We start from the raw sequence: 20391 nt of genomic DNA, 5'->3' as shown, positions 1-20391 counted from the left end.
GGGGGGGGGGGGGGGTCAGACCGCGGAGCCGGGCCGGGGCCCCGGCGGGTCTGTGAGGGCGCGGCGGCAGCTAACGGCCGGGCGGCGCCCTCGGGGCCGGGACCCGGGACAGCCCGGGCAGGGCCCGGCCGCCCCGCCGTACCCGAGCGAGGGAGCGGGGCCGGCCACCCTCGGGGCAGCGGCGGGGCCGGGGGGAGGCGGCGGGGCCCGGGCGGGGCTCAAGCGGAGCTTCGGCGCGGGCGGCGGTGGCGGTGGGGGAGGCCCCGGCCCCGCCTGAGAGGCTGGTTGGGGCCATTACGGCCTGCAGTGCACTTCGGGCGCTGACAGGGTTCTTTGTTTGTTTTGTGTTTGTTTTTTTGTTTTTGTTTGTTTGGTTTGTTTTTTTGTTTGTTTTGCTTGTTGTTTGTTTGTTTGTTTCTTTGTTTTTTGCTCGCACTCGCAGGCTGACCCTGCAGGTCTCTGTTTGCAGCTTTCCACACAGCCGCAGCTCCTGGAGCCGACGCGCGGCAAGGGGACGTCAGCTGTCCTTAGAGCAAATCTGCGCTTCTGCAGCCTGCGTGCATCTGGAAGACGAATCAGACGTGTTATTTGAGTGCATCTGAAAGGCCTAGTTACCAAAGGGTTAGTTACCAAAATAGAAAGTAACCACAATCTTTTTTTTTTTTTTTTTTAACAGCCTTATGATTTTTTGGAAGCTTGAGATTGGCAATATTTGCAGTACATTAAACCCACTCATTTTTTCCCTCCCCCCCTTTGTTTTTCTTTTGCAACGTTGCAGCATCTGGAATACTGTGTTCCAGTAGGTGCCAGAGACTGACACTGATTGGGAATCTTAAAAAAATAAGTGCATCAAGTGTGTACGTCTGTTACTCCATTTATGTGTAAGTTATGGGATAGGCAGATTTTCAGTATACAAAATTACAACAGCCTTCCCCTTTCTCACTCATGCAGGAGCTGCAAAATACCGCATTGATGCTTCACTTTGATTTTGTTGGTGAGACTGTTGCACCACATTTATTTGGTAAGTTTTATTTTGCTCACAACTATGGAATGCAGTTTGCTATTTATTATCTTTTTTTTTTAAACAGTTTACAAGGTGCTGATAGAAATCCCTTGCTATGTGCCTATACCACATGCAGCACAAGAAATTTTTCTCTGAAGTGCCTTGCAGCAGAGGCAGATATAAAGATCCAAGGTCCAGATTGTTTCTAGGTACTCTAGCCACTTTGCTTTCTTTACCAGACAGCCCCTACCCAAGTGAGGAAAGGGTTAATGAGCTCATTAAAAGACTAATCAGCCTCAGTCACTGCTTTTAGAGGCACCTGTTAGGTTTTTCCTCTTGTTTGGTTCGCCCCTAGAGGACAAGGGTTAGCTTAAAAGGGAATGGTAGGGGAACTGCCTGTTGGCTTGTGATAGAAAGACTGGTTTGCCCAGGTCTAAGAAATACTGTATGTTCTCCCTCTGAGGAGGTAGGCTGAAAAGCAGGTTATAGCTTTGGCTGACTGGTATTGACTGTGGCGTGTTCCATCTTATGCCTAGTAGAAGTATTTGTGTGTCACATGCTGGATTTTTGCTTGCCTAAAGATGTGAGATGGTCTTGCAGCATAGTGAGAGAGGAAAGTGCCATCACTGTAGAAAGCACTACTAGCTAAGAAGAAAAGGAGATGCCTTGCCTCTTAATGTGGGCTGTTAGGTCAGGCCTTGACTGCACCCTCCTCTTTGTGCCTTTCTGTAGCAGCAGAATTAGTTGTGCTGTAGTGAAGCTGATTTTTTGCATTCCTGGGAAGAGAGAAGGGATTAAGAGGAAGCAGGAGTGGAGAGTGGCATAGTAACATTAACTCTAGAGCTCTGTGATTTATTGGGGCCTGACTACAGCATCTCCTTTCTGAAGATCTAACTTAAAAAATAAAGGATGGTTTTTGTCAAAAATGTATGTTAGATGACTTATTCTGAATGCAGGTGTTTCAGATGCATGTAGGTAAAGTCATGTTGTTTGCATATTTCTTTGAGATGTGTAGAAACAGAATCTAGAGGCACAAAAATACTGTGGAGTTTGCCAGGGCTCTGAGTGCACCAGTGGGCCTTAATTGCCCTGACCAGTCTCCCCTGGGTCTCCCTGCACATAGCCCAGGGGCCCTGTCAGACCTGGGCCCTCAGCCCTTCCCTGAGCTGTGTCATAGCTCTATAGTGTCCATCACTGTGATATTATAGTATGTTTAATATTGTGTGGCTACTGCTCATGCAATGCATCTTTAAGGCATTTTGTTTTTCCTCTCTGGAGACTTGAGGAAGCTGTTTTTATATGCTCCTCTCTTCTGCCTGCATGCTTCTCTTTCATTCTTTCCACATTATGTGAGACAGTAGGTGGGAATATGCAGCCAGATAATAGTAATTTATTACTGATCAGTCAGTTGTTCAAAAGTCTTTCCAGCTAGCACTATAAATTGAGTATTTCTGTCTTTTCCTTGCCTTTAGCGGTCTGATGATACTACTGAAGGGAGGTAATTCCATGTCCAAATTTCATACAGACACTTGAGTAATGTGTGCTGAAAGATAACAGATGTGGAAGTATTTTTCTCTTTCCAAGTAAGACTGGATTAATCACTAATAGCTAGGTGATAATTATTGGTGTAAGCTTTGAAAAGACAGAACTTGACATTTCCGAGTCTCCTTATCTTCTCTGTCTGTGGTCACAAGATGGAACTGAAGGTGTATCTTAGGACTATGTTCTTAATCCTTGTTCTTCAAAGTGTGGAAATCCGCAGTGGAAGTCTTGCTACTCCTTATTCTTGTTGTCTGTGTCTACTAATTCCTACATTTGATTCTTTCAGATGAAATGAGTTGGGAGTATCAATTAGGTGTTAATATTTCTAGAATTATGATCCTGATAGATTCTCATTCGGATACTTTCTTCTTTAGGTAAATTCATTCTGGGCTTGGAGAGAGGGAATCCAGTGCTAACTCTAGTAACTCTTGGGTCAGCCATAATTCAGCAGTCTTGCTGGTAAAGGAATATATGTGTGCTATACTGTATCAAGTGTGATCTGAAGAATTAATTTATCATTCTTCTTTTCAGGAAAAATCCTTTCCTCCTCCAAAGAAAGGAGGAAGCTATAAATGGATGCTGGCTTATACTAGGAGCAAAGTGCATGTTTTTTATGGTAGAGGCTTAGCTTTGACTGGTCTGTTTGCCTCTCTTTAAAAAGTTGTGAAGCTGTGTCTGTTACCAAGCCTGCATGGAGGTATTTGTGCCTTTCTCCCAGCCTATATAGGTGCATAGTTCTAATCACCAAGTTCTAGCTATTTTTTTTAGTCTGTTATTTTGCCACAACTGTTTGTTAGATCATACTTTATCAGGTAGGTGGTTCTACTACTGTTGGTGTGTGAAAAATGAAGTACAATGAATTGTTCATTAGTTCCTCAGAATATGACTCTATATCTATTGTCCTCTAAAGCCATAGTTCTGCTATGAATAGTTTCTGTATTTATTTAACACTGAAATCTTAAAGAACATCTTTCTACAGCCCATTTGTCTGTCTTTCTGCTGACCTTAAACACAATGGCCTAATCACTTTGGCAGGTGAAATGAACACTTTCCTTAGGTATGAAGTTATTTTAACAGCCTATGAATTTTCAGCTGGCTTCAGAGTAGAATAATGCATTAGTTTTCAGCTGCGCCGTTTGTTGGGATATGGGCAACTGTCTAGTTTTCTTTCAAAGTTGTCTAAGTATGTAATTGCACTTCACCTTTTTTTCAGTGTTCTGAAGAGATGGCAGAAGACATAGCAGGCTGTCTGCTTTCTCTTAGTGCACTATCAAATATACTTAGGTTAGCACTCTTGTGCTTGTTCTCAGAAACTGTCACCTCAAGTCAGCTTGTAAGTTATGACTTTCCTGCAGCACAATGCTGCCTTGAAATGTGTGCAGCTATAGCAGAAGCAAGGTCAGTACTTGCAACTTTGTCAGTTCCCTAGTGGATAAAATTAATTCTTTATTGGGCATCACTTAAAGGTATGAATGCAATAAAATAAGATGCAAGTGGAACTTCTGCAAAGTGTTTAACTAATCACTTGTAATGGAGACACGTGAAGCCTAATCAGAAGGGAAGAATTGAGCCTTGAGTGTGATCAGAGTTCAGCTGGGGCAGAAGCTTAATTTTGCCTGCATTTGGAAATGGAAGGGGAACCCAGTGCTTGTAACTAGTCCTGCTGTGAATGTGAAAACATGAGTATGGGCTGTCTTTGCAAATGCAGATTCCTTCCATGAGGACTGAGCTGTCATTGTTAAAGAAAACAGCCCTGAAGCCCACAAAGTGGAGACAGGGAACCTTCCCCCCCAGCTGTTTTGTGATTATTTAAAATGTACCTTTGCTAATTCTCATGGGGTTTTACTGAACTCGAGGTAACCAAACACCAAGGTTGAACAATTAACTTCCAGAAGTCTCTGCTGCTTTTAGAACATCGACCTCCACAGGAGGCCAGTAGCTTAGGCCCCTAAACATTGTGGGTAAAAATATTTCAAGCTCTGTCTATAGAGAAAGTATCTGTGAGCCAGATAAATGATCCACATGTTCCTTCCTCACCCCTCTCTAGGTGCAATTTTACAAGGCGGCAGAATGTAAACCAGCCATGCTCCTTTTTCATTTCATTTTCTGGGTGTCTTGATCCTTAGACTCAGTAGGTCCTGCTGTGATAGATGTATTGGTGTGTAGTCGGTATTGATCTTCAGTCACAGAAGCACAATTGGGTGCTGTGTCCTGTCTGCCTGGGTCCATTCTCACCGAGTCCCTCTTTCTGACAGCTGTGGAGGGGCAGTCTGCATTGCTGTAGTCTCTGCAGAGGAAGAGTCTGCCAATGTGCTTTCCCTAAGAGCATATACCTTCTTTCTGGTCTTTCCATTAAACCCAAACCTTTGTGCTGCAGCAGTGGCCAATCAATCTTTCACATTTATGATGTGATGAGTCTCTAGCCCTGAATGATGTTTGTTTTCAACTCAGAGTAGTGTCTGTTCCTGTGTAGATTGCTACTGTAAGCGCTAAGCACTGAAAATAGTAATAGAAATATTTCAGGGAAGGGCAGGATCCTCATATGACTGTTGGAGTGCTATAAAGGAAAAACAAAGTAGAAGCAAAATGTTCTGCCTGGTAGCATTCTGCACCAGTGTTAAATGGCAGTATGTATGCAAGGTGACAGACTACAGCATCTGTGCTGTAAATGCACTGAAATTAAATTTCTCTTGCATCGTTACAGTTACTCGGACTGCAGAGAGTAAAATGGCTATTGCTAACTAGAGTTCTGTAAATAAACATTGCCCAAAACTTAAATGGTTGTATTAACTTGGGAAATAGTTCTGCATTGAACGTAAGCAGAGCACAGGCAATTGGCAGTCTGTCTCAAGAAAAGAGAATTGGCTTTGGATATTCAATTTCTCTCGTACTGTACCTTTAACCCAAGCAAGACAGCAGCTGAAGATTGAACCAATTAAAAAAAGGGAGGGGGGAAGAAATTGGTATTAGTGATCTAACTTGATTTGGAAAGCACGAATTGGGGAAAACTTCCTTGATAATGCATTGGTGGTGGCCTTGATTCCCAGGCTCAAAGTATGTATGCTGAGTTGCAGCAGTTGAGAATATGGCTTCAAGCTTACGCTCTCAGAATACTTGTTGTGTCTAGTCGTTACACTTCCATGGTTGCTTTTGTGTGTCGCTTCCTCCCTGGATCTTTTGGTAATGCAGTTACATGCCAGGGATGAGGTCTGGACTGAGAGATCCCCATGCTAAATAGAGAAATGGCTCTTGAGTACTAAAAGCTTTGATTCCTTGCAGTATGTTAGGTACCTCAGGTTAGGGTCCCTCCAGACTACTTGGCAGAGGATTATTAACAAAAATAGGGTTTTCTCTTTGATACTGTCCCTTTGGAGGAAGCCTTAACATTGCAGGAAAGGCTCCTTTCTTCACTTTGTCTTATGATCTACAGTCCAGAAGCATGTCTTGGAACAAGAACAGGTGACTACCTCCTTCAGAAAGAAATTGCTCTTGTCTTCTGATAGCTGGAGGTGGATATGACCATGTTTCGTATGTGTGGCTAGAGAACTTGCCCAAGATGAGACTAGTTCAAAATTGCATCCTCATCTGAGGAGGAGGATGTAATTACTTGTCTTTGGGCTCTTGAGCAGTGTTAGCAGCTACTCCTACAGAAGCTGTCCCACTATACAGAGAAGGACTCAAGATCAGTGGGGAGGAGATGAAGTGAAGAGAGATCATTGGATCTTGGTTTCCTATTTGAGAAAGTATCTTTTTTTTTTTTTTTTTTTTTTTTTTTTTGGTGGAAGTCCTTCATGAAATACAAAAAGCTCCTACATGCTTGTTCTAGATCCCCTGCCAGAGCTTTTCAGTGATACCTTTGGCATGTGTGTATTGTTTTATTCTCTGCCTCCATGCATTTTTCTTGGCCTTTGCTTTCTTAATGGAGCCATTGATTTCCATTTTTACATAGACTAAATGCATTTCCCATGTGCACTGAAGTAACAGACTCAGCTAAGGAAGCTGTAAAACCAGTTTGTAAATTCATTACTATCCCTCCTTGGAGAACTGTGCACCAGTCACATCACAGGATAATTTTTCTCAGTTAGCTAAACATTTGGCACTTCTTCATTGTGGTTGCATTATCTCACCTCAGGTTTGTTTAAAATTTTGTGCATCATAAGCAATATTTAGTCCTTAATTCTAATATGGCTCTGTTAAAATAGATAAATATTGATTATGGTTAACATGAGACCAAGATAACATTTTTTTCTTAATTCACTTCACAGTGAGTTTGGGTATACTGGTTTGTCTGTATTCTATACACATAGCATGTGCTTAGACCATTAACTTGGCAGGACAGAGCTGTCATCCTATCTGTATAGGTGAGCACAACTTGGAATGGCTGTTCTTATCAGCCTTAATAAGGAAAAAAAACTTGATTGTGATTATTAATGTAGCTGGTAGAGCCTGCTGTAGGTAAGGTTGTCTAAAATTTCTTGGTGTTTGCTTATATTCCTAGAAATCAATGCCTTTCATCTAAAGCTTTACGGACTAGCTACCTGCCTAGCTTAGTGTCAGCAGAAAAATTCACTGCTTTCACAAAATGATGTTAACAGAGGGAAAAGCATCGTCTATGTTGCTTTCCTTAAACTAGCTCTTCTTGAGCTTTAATTGCTTGTAAGAGTTCAGAGCAACCGACTCCAGTGTTCATGAAATTTATTCATTTATGTACATGTGAATATAAAAAACAATGCCAAGTTCATACAAAGCTTTCAAGAGCTGTCTTGTATTCTGGTGTTTCTTAGCATCAAAGCTTTTGACTTTGTAGTTTTTAGTACTATGTTTTTCAGCCATGATTTTTATTATAATTGTACCAAGTCACACTTCAGAGTCTCTGTTTAAACTTGAACATGCAGGCTCTTGCGGTGTCCACTTTTTGTCTATTTTAATAGGTAGTTTTGAGCTATCGGAGCTGATAAAATCATTGGAGCATCTTAGTTGTCTATTTCCTTGGCCATGGTTACTAGATGGGGTTTTCCTGGTTTAAAACATGAACTGTTTGTATTACCTGGTAAGGGGTTAGTGGGGCAGACAAGGGTTTTTCTTTTGTGGGGGTCATCTGGCAGCAGTGGCAGAAACCATAATTTTAATATATGCATTTAGAATGAAGATATAGGGCAGAATATGATGGAGAGTAGTGCTGTAGATGTGGTAAGAAGCTAGACTGCCTGTAGGATCTTATATGAAAGGGTATGCGGAGCTTGCTTGTGTGCCTTGGAAAACCCTGGCTTTTATTATGAAGAGGTGTGTGGCATTATATAAATCTTTCTGGGAGAAACACAGTATGCTCTTTTGGGATGTAAATTGCCGACATAGTGTGGTAGAGGCCTGTTATTTTCCTGACGTTTATTTGATTCTTTTTTTATTATATTGGTGGCAATTTTGGCAAAACGAAGTCTGCATGCAACTGAAATTTTTGGTATATAAACATAAAAAGGTGGAAACAATTGTTTTTCAGGCTGTGGCTTCTCATTCTCTGCCAACTGGAGTGCTTGCCCCTGCTGTCCTCAGAGGAAAGCTCTAGGAGACTCAATGCTGCTGGCTGGAGTGCTGGAGGGTTCAGCCACAGGTTGGTTTCCTTGGCTGTGAAAGATGCTGAGTATATCAGCTTTCTGTCATCTTCCTATTGACAGGTTTTTGCTATTAGAGTTAGGGATATTTGTATGCTCTTTTTTTTATTAAAAAAAAAAAAAAATTCGGGTGAGGTGTTTGAACATGCACTTGAGGTGTGGAAAGGCCTGACTTGACTGGTCCCACAACTGAAGATCTTTGTTTTGGAGGCTTATTTAGTTGCTTGATGGAAGCTGGGAGAGATGGTAGCTGGTAGATGGAAGCAGCCTGTTGGCAGCAAATGCGCTCAGCTCTTCACTGGTGTGCTAATAACAGTCTGCTTCCATCCAAGACTGAGAGCCAAACTTCCAGGAGGCAGTAGGGGGATGATCAGTCACTGGACTTACAAGAAGTTTTGCAAAGAAGCTTTCCCATATGGGATAGACTTTCATAATTTGTCTGCCCAGAGGAATTAAACTTATCAAATCAGATGTTCAAAGAATCTCTTAAGAGTTCTTCCAGCAAAAATGAGTAATGTTTAATCATTGTTCATACCAGCTCTTTAGTCTGTCACTTTCTCTCCCTCTTCAGGTTTTTTCCCTCTCTGCTTTGTCCCCTTTCCTCATGGGACATCTAGATCTTCCTGCTATCCCAAGACCACATGCACAAATGCCTTTACAGCTGTGACTTTACCTTCTGGCTGTGATTCACTGAGCTGCAACACAGCTTACTCAAGAAGTGCTACTCAGCTGAGCCAGGTTTGTCAGCAATCGTAAGAAATTCACCCTTGTGTAACATGTTGTCTCTCCCAGGATGGGTTGGAAATCTGAAGGTTAAGTGCAGTAGTTCAGATAGTTACTTGCAAGTTGCTTGTCTTTTCCAGCTGTGTAATTTGTGAGGATTAGCTGGAAGTGGTGGTACTTCTACTTCCATGCAAGTCTGAAAGAAGAGTATCCCTGCCATGTTATTGCATTGCTCTCCTTTTCAATCCTGGATATGCTGAAGCCAGACAAACATTTTTCAGAAGTCTCACGGAGGTCAGGCTCTGAGCTGTTGTGAAGCTGCTGTGTTGAAGTGTAGGGTTATTGCCTCATCGCTAGCAATGAGAGCTCCATGTCTGCTCAGCTTCTGCTTTCCCATGTTCAAGTGCTTAGTGTAAGGCCTATGCATAGCTTCCTCTGTAGTGCCAGCTTGTACCAGACTGGGCTAAGCTGAGGGAAAATTTGGTTCATGTTGGGATTCTGCTAAATTCTTACTTAGGTGAATGCTGCAAGATTAGTCAGATGGAATAGAAATACTCCACTAATGATTCCTTCCCTCTAAAATAGAAGGATGAATTATTAATTTTTTTGAAGAAGGAATATAATTTAGCACAGGGTGGTACAGAAACACTAAATATTGACATAGGATCAATACAAGTTCCCACTCCATTCTGCTCATTCTGAAACTGTTTTGTAACTAAGTACAGTTATTGCCAGTAAGTTTCTGGTAGCTCAGATTTCTTTTATATACATAAATACCAACGTGGACTGGAGACACTTTGATTTGAATGACTTAGCATTTGTAAGGAGAAGGACTGCTGATGTTTTGATCCATTCTATCCTTAGGTCTGCTGAATAAATTCCTGAGTAAATTTTCCAGTCAGCTGTCCTAGTGCAAGTGAAAGGCTGTATTTTCCAATGATCTGTGCTAGGGAGCTCCATGGTGATGTCTTGTGGGTTTTTTAGTCCTGCAATCAACATGCTGAGTGTATTTTCAAGTAAGAAGAATAAATCCTCAAAACAGTTTATTTGCCAGTAGGGCACTGCCTATCAAATCTAGATTTAAGTCTGATCTCCCAGATCTTGTGCCAAGAGCCCCAATCCCAAAGCCAGCTATTGTTAGCAGAGAAGTACAGATGGAAAACTAATAACAAAGCAGTACACATCAAGTTCAAGGGAGAAAGTCTGGAGTTCTTTCACCCCCTTTCACTTCACTTAGACCTATTGGCAGTTGCATCTCTGCTTTTTGTTGTGATGCTGTCCTCAAATGAGAGAAGCAGCTATTTCTGAAAGCAACCTCATGTGGATTTCCAAGAACAGATCTGGGCTTCTGAGGCAAGTGGCTTCTGGATGTGGTAGTCCAAAACCTTGTTTTCATTGGTCTTATAAAAGGCAGTGGGAAATTAGACTGCAGCTTCTGCCAGCTGCCTCCTGCACAGTCTTCCATGAATTGTGCTGTTACGGTATTGGGTATCTGTAAACTGTATGAGATGATTCTAATTAGGAGACAAACTGGTAAATTTTTTTTATTTTCCAGGCTAATACAAAGGAATGAAAGATATGAGAAAAAAATCAAGTCTCCCTTTCCCTTTCTATAAAGATGTCTTCCTGAGATAAACTGTTGCTGTGTTTCTGTCCATACAATATAAAGCTTTGACTTGCACATCAGAAAGTCTCTTCCTGTTGTCAGTGACCCTAGTCGTTATTATTCTGATTGCTCTGTTCATGGTCTTTCTGAGATCTCAGAGAGCTTTGTGCAGAACAAGGCCAATTACTGTCTTTCATACTACCTCCTTTCCTTCTTTCCTCTTTCATACCCTTGCCCTCTGTTTCCAGTGGTTTTAGCATTGGCTGCTGCTTGTAGCACTTTTCACCTATCCTGATCGATATTGGATGGGTAACTGTTGCAGGGTACTGCTGGTTGTATGCTTGCAAGGTTTGTGCTGAGGATAAGTGCGATCGATTAATGGAAGTCATCTGCATTATGATGGGGTTTGGAGACCATCCATAACAAAGGCCATGTATCTGGGGTGTGCTGACCTTATAACTGAAACGGGCTGAAAAAAGGTGAGGAATCATGGATATACTGAAGTGCAAGGAGGCTGAATGGTTTCTTCTAAACTGCTTAGACCTAGTGGCCAGGCAAGAAAATACACTAGTTTGCTATGTAGTCTTTTCTTTCCTATGCTGTCTTGTATAATTTCAGAGGCAGAAAATGGTTAGGATCAGGACCTTGGTCAGTTTAATAAAACTGACTTGATGTTAAGTTTTGCATTTACAATAGAAAGCAGGCATCTTTTGTGTGGCCCATAAGGATTCCAGGGCTACTCTGTATGTCTTGAGTAGTAGCTGATGGGAAGCTTGTTGTTATTATAATGCGGTTGGGTGTATAAAGCACTTTCTGACTTGCATATCTTATGAACCTCTAAACTCTGGCTTAAGTTGTTCAATATCTGTTTGCTTTCAGGCTAGGATCAGTTATATTTCAGAAGCCAGTAACATTTGTGTGAACATCTAGAAAACTCAAGTGTTTTGTTGCCATACAAGGTTAAAACTATTGAAACGTAAATGAATGTACTGGCCTCGCAGGATTTTTTGCTTGAGTGATAGGCTTATCTTCTTTGTTTCACACAGTTACTGTAGAATACCCCACCGTAAGGCCAGCCCTCGATAGAGCATTAATAACCAGGGCCTGTGTGCTGCTCTTCCCATGCTGTGAAATGTCACCTGGATTTTGGTGGAAGTTGAGGATATTTGGTGACTTTGTGTGGGAGGGTAAATAGAGCTTTAAAAACAACTGTCAGTACATGCCATCTGGTAAAAGAGGACTGCTCTCAATCACTGCTTTGTGCTTTTGGCAAGCACATGATTGATGATTTCCCTGTGAAAAGACTGCCACTTTTCTCCCATGTGCCTGGCTTTTTACAGTGATTTAAAGTGTAATTTCAGTTTTGTTCATTTCATCTTATGTTGTGTAGCAGTGATGCAGTCCTAGATGTATAAAGAAAACTTCTGGAACATCATGGTCATCTGGTCATCACTTTGCCTTGTTTTTCAAATTGACAGCATTAATCTGTGCTGTTTGGGCTCTTTGGGAAGAAGATTGTGGTGCAGGAATGAAGCACCTTATCACATGCTGAGTCTTCAGTTTTTTCTGGCATGGGTGGGATGATTTCCATCTGGTATGATGCTTGCACTGTTCTGCAAATGTGCTAACAGCTGCTGCTTCTACCACTCATCTCTCAGATACAGTAGTATTGCAAAGAAGGGTGTTTGCTCGACAGAAAGGACTTAGTGGACTCCAGCCATGGCAAGTAATCAAGGGTTGTCAAGGATGAAAGATTTCTGAACTACAAGCTTTGGTTTAGTGAGTTTTGAGAGCTGTGGTGTTCCCCCTCCCCCACATTTAACCTGGCAGGGTTTTCAGATGGATGATAGTCACAAAAGACATCAGAGTTTATGGATATGGCGTGAGTCTCACTTCTGAAAGGTATCTTCCTCTGTTTCTCTGTTCAGTTGGTACTTTCTTTCCTCTTCTAGATGGAGAGATTGTGCTTCAAGTGAAGGTGCTGTCCTATTTTTAGGAGCAAGTAGGAAGCTTCACAGGCTTTCTACAGATAGACATTTGCAAGTTTGGAGTAGACCCATTCAATACCAAAGTAAGCTTTAAGATAGGGTTTGGGATTGAACCAGTAGTAGACTTCAGGCTTGGAGAGAAGGCAATGCTGAGGCTTCAAGAGTTGTTTGCTAGACTTCTGTCATGAGTGACAATTCTCATTTCAACTGTAATGCTTCAGCCAAATCTAAGCAAAATGGTTGGGGGGAAGGGCTGTCCTTTTGTGAATCTCAAACCAATATCTGAAGTAACAAATTTAAATGAAAGGATATGATCCTGGAACTGCCTGCAGAATCTGGAGTCTGTATTGTGAGTTTTCACAATTGACATAGCTCTAGTTGGAGCTTGGGTTATGCTGGTAGTGCTTAAAACTGTAGGTTCTTTCTACTCATATCCCTATTTCTAACTTACATCTTTCTCTTAAGTGAGAAAGAAATACCAATAGATCAGCTTCTTACTGTAAGATGGAGACTTCTGGCTACTTCACTAGGCTTTGTGGTAGGCCATGCTTTGGATTTGGGGTTTCTTGTTTTCTTTCACACATTTAAATTTGTATGTATAAAACTAGGGTTGAAAAGCTCTCAGAATAGAGACTTCCTGTGAGGAATCCAGGCCAGAAATGGAGGGCAGTGTTTCTCGTGCAGCTTGGCTCTACATTTTCTTGGATCAGCTGTGTAACAGTGTGGTTCAAGTGAGTGGTGTGGAGGAGAACTGAGCTCCTGGTGTTTCAACACTTCTAGCCCCAGCCTGACAGAAGTAGATGGAAGGAATATATCTCCCCTTTAACAGAAGAACTGTCTCGAGGCTTTTAGGTGAAGGCTGAAGTCAGGTATTTCATACAAATTAGTGTAGTCAGTCATAATAATAAGCTTATAGTCCTATAGCTGGTTGGATAATGCGCAGAGCAGTGCTTTATATATTGTTCCTGACCAACTAGAAGCAGAATTCCATTTTAGGACACCAGACTCCATTTTTTTTCATATCCATGTTTCCTTAGCAGGTAATGTAAACATGACTTGATCAATGCTTAATTTTTTGACCTAGGAATAGTACTGGGAATCTGTTACTGCATAAAATATGAGTGGAGGTACAGTGGTTTTTATGCTTAATATGAGTGAAATGATACTTTTAATATATGTACCAAATAATAGGGATGGGAGGGCTGGAGTTTCCATTAACTAGCTTGACCCTATTTTTAAGAACCTATCTGGCAGATCCATTAGCTGCTGTTACAGCTTTCAGGAATTCTTAGTAAGACTGTTAAAATGTCCCAGTGCTCTGACCCCAGAGCACACAGCATGAGGAAGTGGAGTTCCTTTGCTGTAGGGAATAATTCATATCCCTCTTTGTGCTGAGGGGAAAGCTGGAATACATGAAAGGCTGTCCAGAGATCTCTAAATTCAAGATGGTGAGGATGTTGGTAGCAGTGCATAAATATGACTGGCTGAGAACTGGTAATATTCTTAGGATGTGACCTATGTCCATCAGCTTCTAAAGAATATGGCCACTGGTGACTAGGTCAGATGTGAGTAGGACACCTGTAGCTACCTATAACTGCTGATTTAAATGTTCTTGTGTGGCTTAAGCTTCTGAAGAATCTTCCCTGGATTCTTCATGGCCAGTTTCTTTTGGAATGAGACCACCTGTCACTACAGGAATGTCAGCATCATCGGCTGAATCTGAGGAGCACTGCCGTAACTCAAATGGTCTTTGCCTGATCTGGGGTTGAGAGTTTGGTTGCATCTCTTTTGTTCGAATCTGGAGCTACTCACTAGGAAGTGATGGAATGCAATTGGGTTCATGGGAGCCAAGCCAATAATTTGGCTTGGGATCTGGCCTTCAGTTACTCTAAGTGAATAGTGGCATCAAATAAAAAATTTTCCTAAGATCATGTTCCATGGAAATATGTGATACAAACTATTAAACTGGAAGTGGGCTTGGGTCCGAGCTGAAGCTCTGTATTTGAACTGTCTGCAGTTCTAACCATTAATATCCACACTTTCATGCAAACCTTCCTAAATGTGGGGATAATGAGTAACTGAATCTTGATCCAGATCTGAGGTACACAGCTACAATCAGCCTCTCTGCCTGAAATAAGAGCTTAATTCTGACTACCAGGTTGGGTTTTCTGTGCATGGTATGTGCTCAACAGATCCAGCTGAGTTGGAAGAGAGCACCAACCAGGAGGAACAAGGATTCAGTCCAGTAGTCAGTTAGCAATCCGTAGCTCACCTACTTAGATTAAGTTTCTTGCCTTGTGTTCCACAGCTCTCGAGCTGGTGACTTTAACATGTGTGTGTTGGCAAAACAACTGTGGAAAAAGCTTTCAGTTCCCCCGATTCCATCATATTCCATGATTGTCAATATAATGACAAAGGGACATAGGTGGTGAGTGTTTTGGTGGGACACACAGATAAGTGTTTAGGCCAGGGCATGGTTTTAATTGCAAATACTGATATTCCAGGGAATGCTTGGCAGTACATATTGATGTATTTCAGAGCTGAGGACAAGGAAAAGGGGAGTGAACTGATGTGCGTTGAAACTAGAGACTTATTTTTTCTTCTTTGACTTGAAAACCTCATTGTTTGTACTGTTCTAGAGTAGGCTGCCTTTGAAGTCTGGCAAAAATAAGCAAAGATGTTTTACTGGAATGCTTCAGTGCCAAGGAAAACAATGGCATGATAGGCTCTGCTGAACTGGTGAGCAGCAGGCTGCTTAGGTTGCTGCTGGACAGACTGGAAAGACAGGCTTGGCAGTATAGAATTGGGTAATGATGTATTTGCTAGTGTATGCTGCTGGCATGACCCAGCTGCCCCTTGCTGGTTCACACTTTCTTGATGTTTCCTTAATGAAAATTCATTTGGGAATGGGGAGTGGATCTTCAAAACAAACAATATTGAAAAATTGTCTAGTCACAAGTAGCAGGCACAGTTCAGAGTTCTTGGCTGTCAAATGCACAGACTAAACTACCTAGCTGTTACAGGTGTTTACAGGGAGTAGATGGCTGAAAGCTTTTTAGGCAGAGCTTACTGAAACTTGTCTGGGTTTGAGAAAGGCATACGTGGCTTCTAGTCAGTAGTGTGTGAGCAGGAGAAAGAGCTGTACTAAACTGAGCAAGGCTTTTTTAACAGGTTTTGGCTTTTCTAAATGACAAATTGATTTTTAAAAGGATGTCATTTGTTTCTGCTACAGCATTTTCCCTAGCTGTGAGATGGATCCTAGGTTTCAGAGCAGTTATCTTGCTACTTGCTATACCTACTAACTGATCAACACCATTCTGGGACAGTGGGTGTTATGCAAAGCATCTCTGCATTTCCTTCCAATTCTCATTATTGCCCTTAAACCACAGTTTCCAAACTTCCCCGTCACCCTTATTTTTAGTTCAATCTGTTGTTTATTTCGCTTAGGACAAGATTAGTTACTCCTTTAAGGGAGCCTTTCAGAAAACAGAGGTCAAAGAAGCTGGCATTTCTCGGTATGGGCACACTTAGCAGACAGAAAAGGCACCTTCTAATTGTCTTTATGGTGCCTGGGCAGCGGAGCAACAGGGAGCTGTTCTCTGAGCAAGGGAGCTTCTCTAGATTGTGAAAGGAACAGCCCCAGATCTAAGGAGCTGCATCTCTTGTTGCCAATGCAGGCTGAGTAAAGCAGTAACAGCTGTCTCTTATCTCATAATCAAACACTTTGAAGCTTTTTTAAGAGGCAAAGTATTTAGGCTACTGGACAGTTTGTTTAGTAAATGGACATTTTTCTGTTTTTCCAAAGAACTGCAACTGAGTGTCTGTGCCTGAGTATAAATAAGAATCGCATGACTTATGTCAATTAGAGCAGTATGAAATATTGCTGGTTCCAAGTGACTTAAAGAAATGCTGGTGTCTGTGTGCCCCAACAGAAAGTAAACATCAATTAAAGGAAAATCAAGAAGCTTCTTAATCTCTCACTCAGTTCAGCTTTAGATAGAAAACACCAATACAAGAGACTGATCTTTAAAATGTGCAACTTCTCGGGCTAAAGGTAATATCCTCTAAGAGGGACAGGCTAACACTGGAACATACCTCCTCACTGGGCTCTAAGCTGTAGGAGTGAGGTGAAAAATGGGGCTTGAGTGTCTGTGCTGTTCTCTAACATGCTGCAGTTTTGTGGCAACCTCCACCTTCCAGGTCTGTTTGTACCTAGCTTGGGCTATGCAGAAAGTTGAATGTAGTGTGCCCTCCCACCCCTTTATTTTTCCCCTTTCTATTCCAGAGGCTTCAAACGGGATGCTGGCATAATATCCCTCAGCTCTACCTAGGATGTTGCATTCTGGTGGATGGCTTAGAACTTGGTTTCCTCTCAGCTAGATGAACCTTCGGTCTGAAGCAGTATGCCTTGTCCATACAGTCCTTCACTGGCAAGTTGCTTTGACCAAAATGAACAGAGGTATTTAAGGCTTCCAGCCGTTATCTTGATTAGACTTTGGAGGTTTTTACATCTGGTGGGTACCTTTACAGTTTAAGAAGATGAGCTAGACAGCTGGTAGTTTGTCTGGAGGAAGCATTCTCTCTTTGCAACCCGATAAAGCGATAACCTGATCTCAAGTAGTGCCTCTAGATTCTACTCTGGATTTTCATTGCATTGCTATCTGCTGTTAGTTCTGGCTGTGATGGAAGATGCACCTACTTTCTAATAATTAATTCCTAATTCTATTTCATTTATTATGGTTTTATTTTGGAGGAAGGTGGATGTTCGGAACAGAAGATAGGGTAAAACAAAGAATGGATGGCAAAAAGTGAAAGGAGAAGTTTTAAGATCAACTGAGAGGTTCCTTGCGAGGTTGTAATTTACAACAAATAAAGGATTTTTGTTAAAATTCATGTGAGTTGGAAAAATTTCATCTAGTTCTACTTTAAAATTTGGAGGCAAATGCAAGTTCTTGAGATATCAGACTATTAAATGAATCTCTTATCTTTAAGAGAAGGTGTCACAGTTTTTTTGTCTTCTAAATATTTCAGTCTTTCAGCTTTGAGATGACTTATTATACCAAACTTTATAGAACTTTCAAAAGGAAAAACATCTCAAGAAGAAAATTAAGTGCGCTCTTGGTGGAGGTCAGATGGTATTTTGGATTAAAGCAGCTTTAGTCTATCAAGAATGTTTTTGCTTTGACAACATTTATCCTGATTTCAGAGCTGAAAAAGTCATTTGTAGTTCTTTTATTTGGAACTTCTAAAATTTCTTCTTTAGACACAATGGAATTGATTTTTATAAACTCTACAGTTGATGCTGCAATTCTGGCTCTAATACTTAACACCTGTGTTCTAATATGCATGTAATATATATTTACCAACAGAAATAATGCTTGGGTGATAGTCTTCCTTCTACAATACTGTTAAAATGAACAGGTAATGTTAAAACTTGCTGCCAGATTTTCTTTAAAACTTGATTGAGTTGGTTTCAAGTGGGCTGTTGCAACAGTTTCTGAAAGCAGATGGGTAGAAAGATCTTGAGGCTGAAGGATGAATTCAGCCCAGAGCAGATAGTTCATGTAAGGTTTTGTGTGGGTTCTTATCACTTGCTGGCCTCTGGTCCTGTGTGGTCACTAAAACAAGTTGGAGTGTTTAGATCTACAAGAGCAAGGAAGAACAGGCAGAAGTCTGTTCTGACAGCAGTCCTCTGGGGGCTTGCACATGGCCTGCTAGCTCCTATCTATACTGAAATCAGTGGAAAATTTCCCACTGGATTCAGTGGGAAAAGGATATTTCAGTTGTGCTTTTCCTCAGCTGCAGAGACTTTTGTCAGGTGCTATCAAGATATTTTGGTTGGAATACATATGTAGCTTTAAAATTTCCATGGGCTTTTGAAGACTCAGGGGACTAAGGATAGGAATGAAGATATGGTGAAGATAAAACTTAACTCTTGGAGAGTTTTCTTATCAACAAATTAATGTTTCAGTAAGTTTTTTACCCCAGTATTTTTGACTATACCAGCTAGTAGCTGGCAGAATTTGCCTGTAAGAATTCCCTGAAGTTGTTGCTTTGGCTGGGCAGCTGTTGCTGTATCACCTCTTCAAAATGGATGGATATTTAGGGGTGAGGAAGCCTTGCTGAAAACAGTGAAAAACGCATCTATTCTGGCAGTAAGTGTTGCTTTCTTGTGAAGTCGCAGAACGCAAGGTGGTGTTGCAGCAAGGTGTGTGAGCAGGGAGCGCGTGGAGAGGGGCAGCAGTATGTGAAAGCTGTGAAATGCAGAGTCTGTAGCTATGGCAGGTGGGGAGGGAGGAAGCGGACAGATACTTGCACACAGGTTTAGTAGTGTATGCCTAAAGATTAATAGCTTCTTACAGATCAGTGTGACTGGCTAACAGCTGCAGAGACCTTGAATCTTTTACTTTTTTTTTAAACTTGCTTTCACTTGTACTCTGTAGAGCTAAAATGGATCCCACTGCTTCAAGGTGGTGATGGTGGAGAAAGTAGGAGCTAGCCTAATTAAATAGTTGATGGGTCTAGATAGTTGATAGTGTTGGGTGTAGCATCACTTCATTCCAGCAAATGGCCCAAAACTCGGGCAAGTAAGAACTTGTCTCCTCAGGCACTTCTCTTTTGGTTGCAGTGTGCTCTAGAGTTTTTACTGGGCTTCACAGAGCGTGTGCTTGAGTTGCACAGAGCAGTTCCAGATACCAAGCACTTCCAGACTCCAGCTCTACTGAAGGTCCTGTGTGTTGAAATGGCACCTCTTGCTCCTTTTCTCATCCCTGCTACTAAAAAGCAGCAAACATTAAGGACCAGCTTAAAAAGAAGCTTTTTTTTTACAATGAAAAATCTTTCTTGTTAGTATTTTTTATGACCTGGAGAAAAGTTTCAGCAGTTCTAACTTTAATTCAGCTGCTAGTACATTTAAGGTTACTTATATGCTGTAAACTAAAACTGATCACTGAAGAGAAAGCAGTGAGACAAAAATCTAGGGATGTCTGTGTTCAATTGGTGGAGCTTGTCACTAATACCTTCAGACACCTGAAGGAGTATTTTAATACCCCTCACTTTGCAATTAAAGTGTCAATATGTTTGAAACAGTTCTGCAGAGCCCAAGTAATTAAGAGGCACAATGGCTCATCTTCTGTGCTTCTCTTGCCATGCAGAAGTTGGTGGTGTTTGCTCCTTTGTTTAGGAATTCAGTTTAGCTTAGTCAGGGAGGACTGGCAGTGCTTAGGTGGAAGCAGAGGAAATTCTGCAATGCTACGGTAGAAGAGTGGTCAAAATGTTGAAGTTCAAGTCCTTGTAATACCCTGGTCACTTTGTTCTAGGTTGATTCTGAGAGTAGAAAACTAAGTTGCTTATTTTTCAGTAACTGATATCTGTCCCTAATACATTAAGCAAACTCCGTGCAAAAAGCTCTTGAGTCATCCAACTCTATTGGAGCATGACTGCTGGAGACTTGCTGTCCTTTCGTATTGGGATGGATGGCAGTGACTTTCCAGGCCACAGAAGCTGTGTGCTCTGGAGCTGTTGGCCTTTGAAGTGAACTTTCCTGTGTGATGTTATCAGTCAGGTTGCTTTGATTTGGATTCTGTAATGGGCAGCAGCTGAGAGGTCAGGAAGCCTGTCCAAGGCAATGTCATGATTGCTACTGCATATTGGCACACCAGGTAGCTTTTTAACCCTTGTTCCTCATGTCTGTGGTTGTCATGCCTCAGATTTCTAGTCTCTTCTATTATCAGTTGAGTTTCTATTATCTATTGAGATCTTACTGCATTGGTCACCTATGTGAGTGCAAATGCTATACCTGTCCTCATGTTTTGCAGCAGTGCCATTCTCTCCTAAGCAGCACTAATGACAGGCCGATAAAACTGCATACAACACTAGCCTGTCTCCTGTGCTTTCTATTCACCTGCGTATCCTAGAAGT

The 20391-nt window shown here is 41.6% G+C and overlaps 1 long non-coding RNA gene across 1 annotated transcript in view; it reads left to right on the top strand.

The window, feature by feature from the left end:
* Positions 1–216: 216 nt before the first annotated feature.
* Positions 217–20391, top strand: part of LOC135330371 (uncharacterized) — a 78150-nt gene continuing 57975 nt past the window's right edge. Inside the window, exons 1-5 of the long non-coding RNA XR_010392357.1 lie at positions 217–621; positions 952–1021; positions 8043–8153; positions 8726–8892; positions 16757–16930. This is a non-coding gene — a long non-coding RNA (uncharacterized LOC135330371). The remainder of the gene's footprint in view (positions 622–951; positions 1022–8042; positions 8154–8725; positions 8893–16756; positions 16931–20391) is intronic.

Source organism: Dromaius novaehollandiae, chromosome 20 (genome assembly GCF_036370855.1).
Source record: "Dromaius novaehollandiae isolate bDroNov1 chromosome 20, bDroNov1.hap1, whole genome shotgun sequence".
Lineage (NCBI taxonomy): Eukaryota > Metazoa > Chordata > Aves > Casuariiformes > Dromaiidae > Dromaius > Dromaius novaehollandiae.
This window is presented reverse-complemented; position numbering and strand designations above follow the sequence as displayed.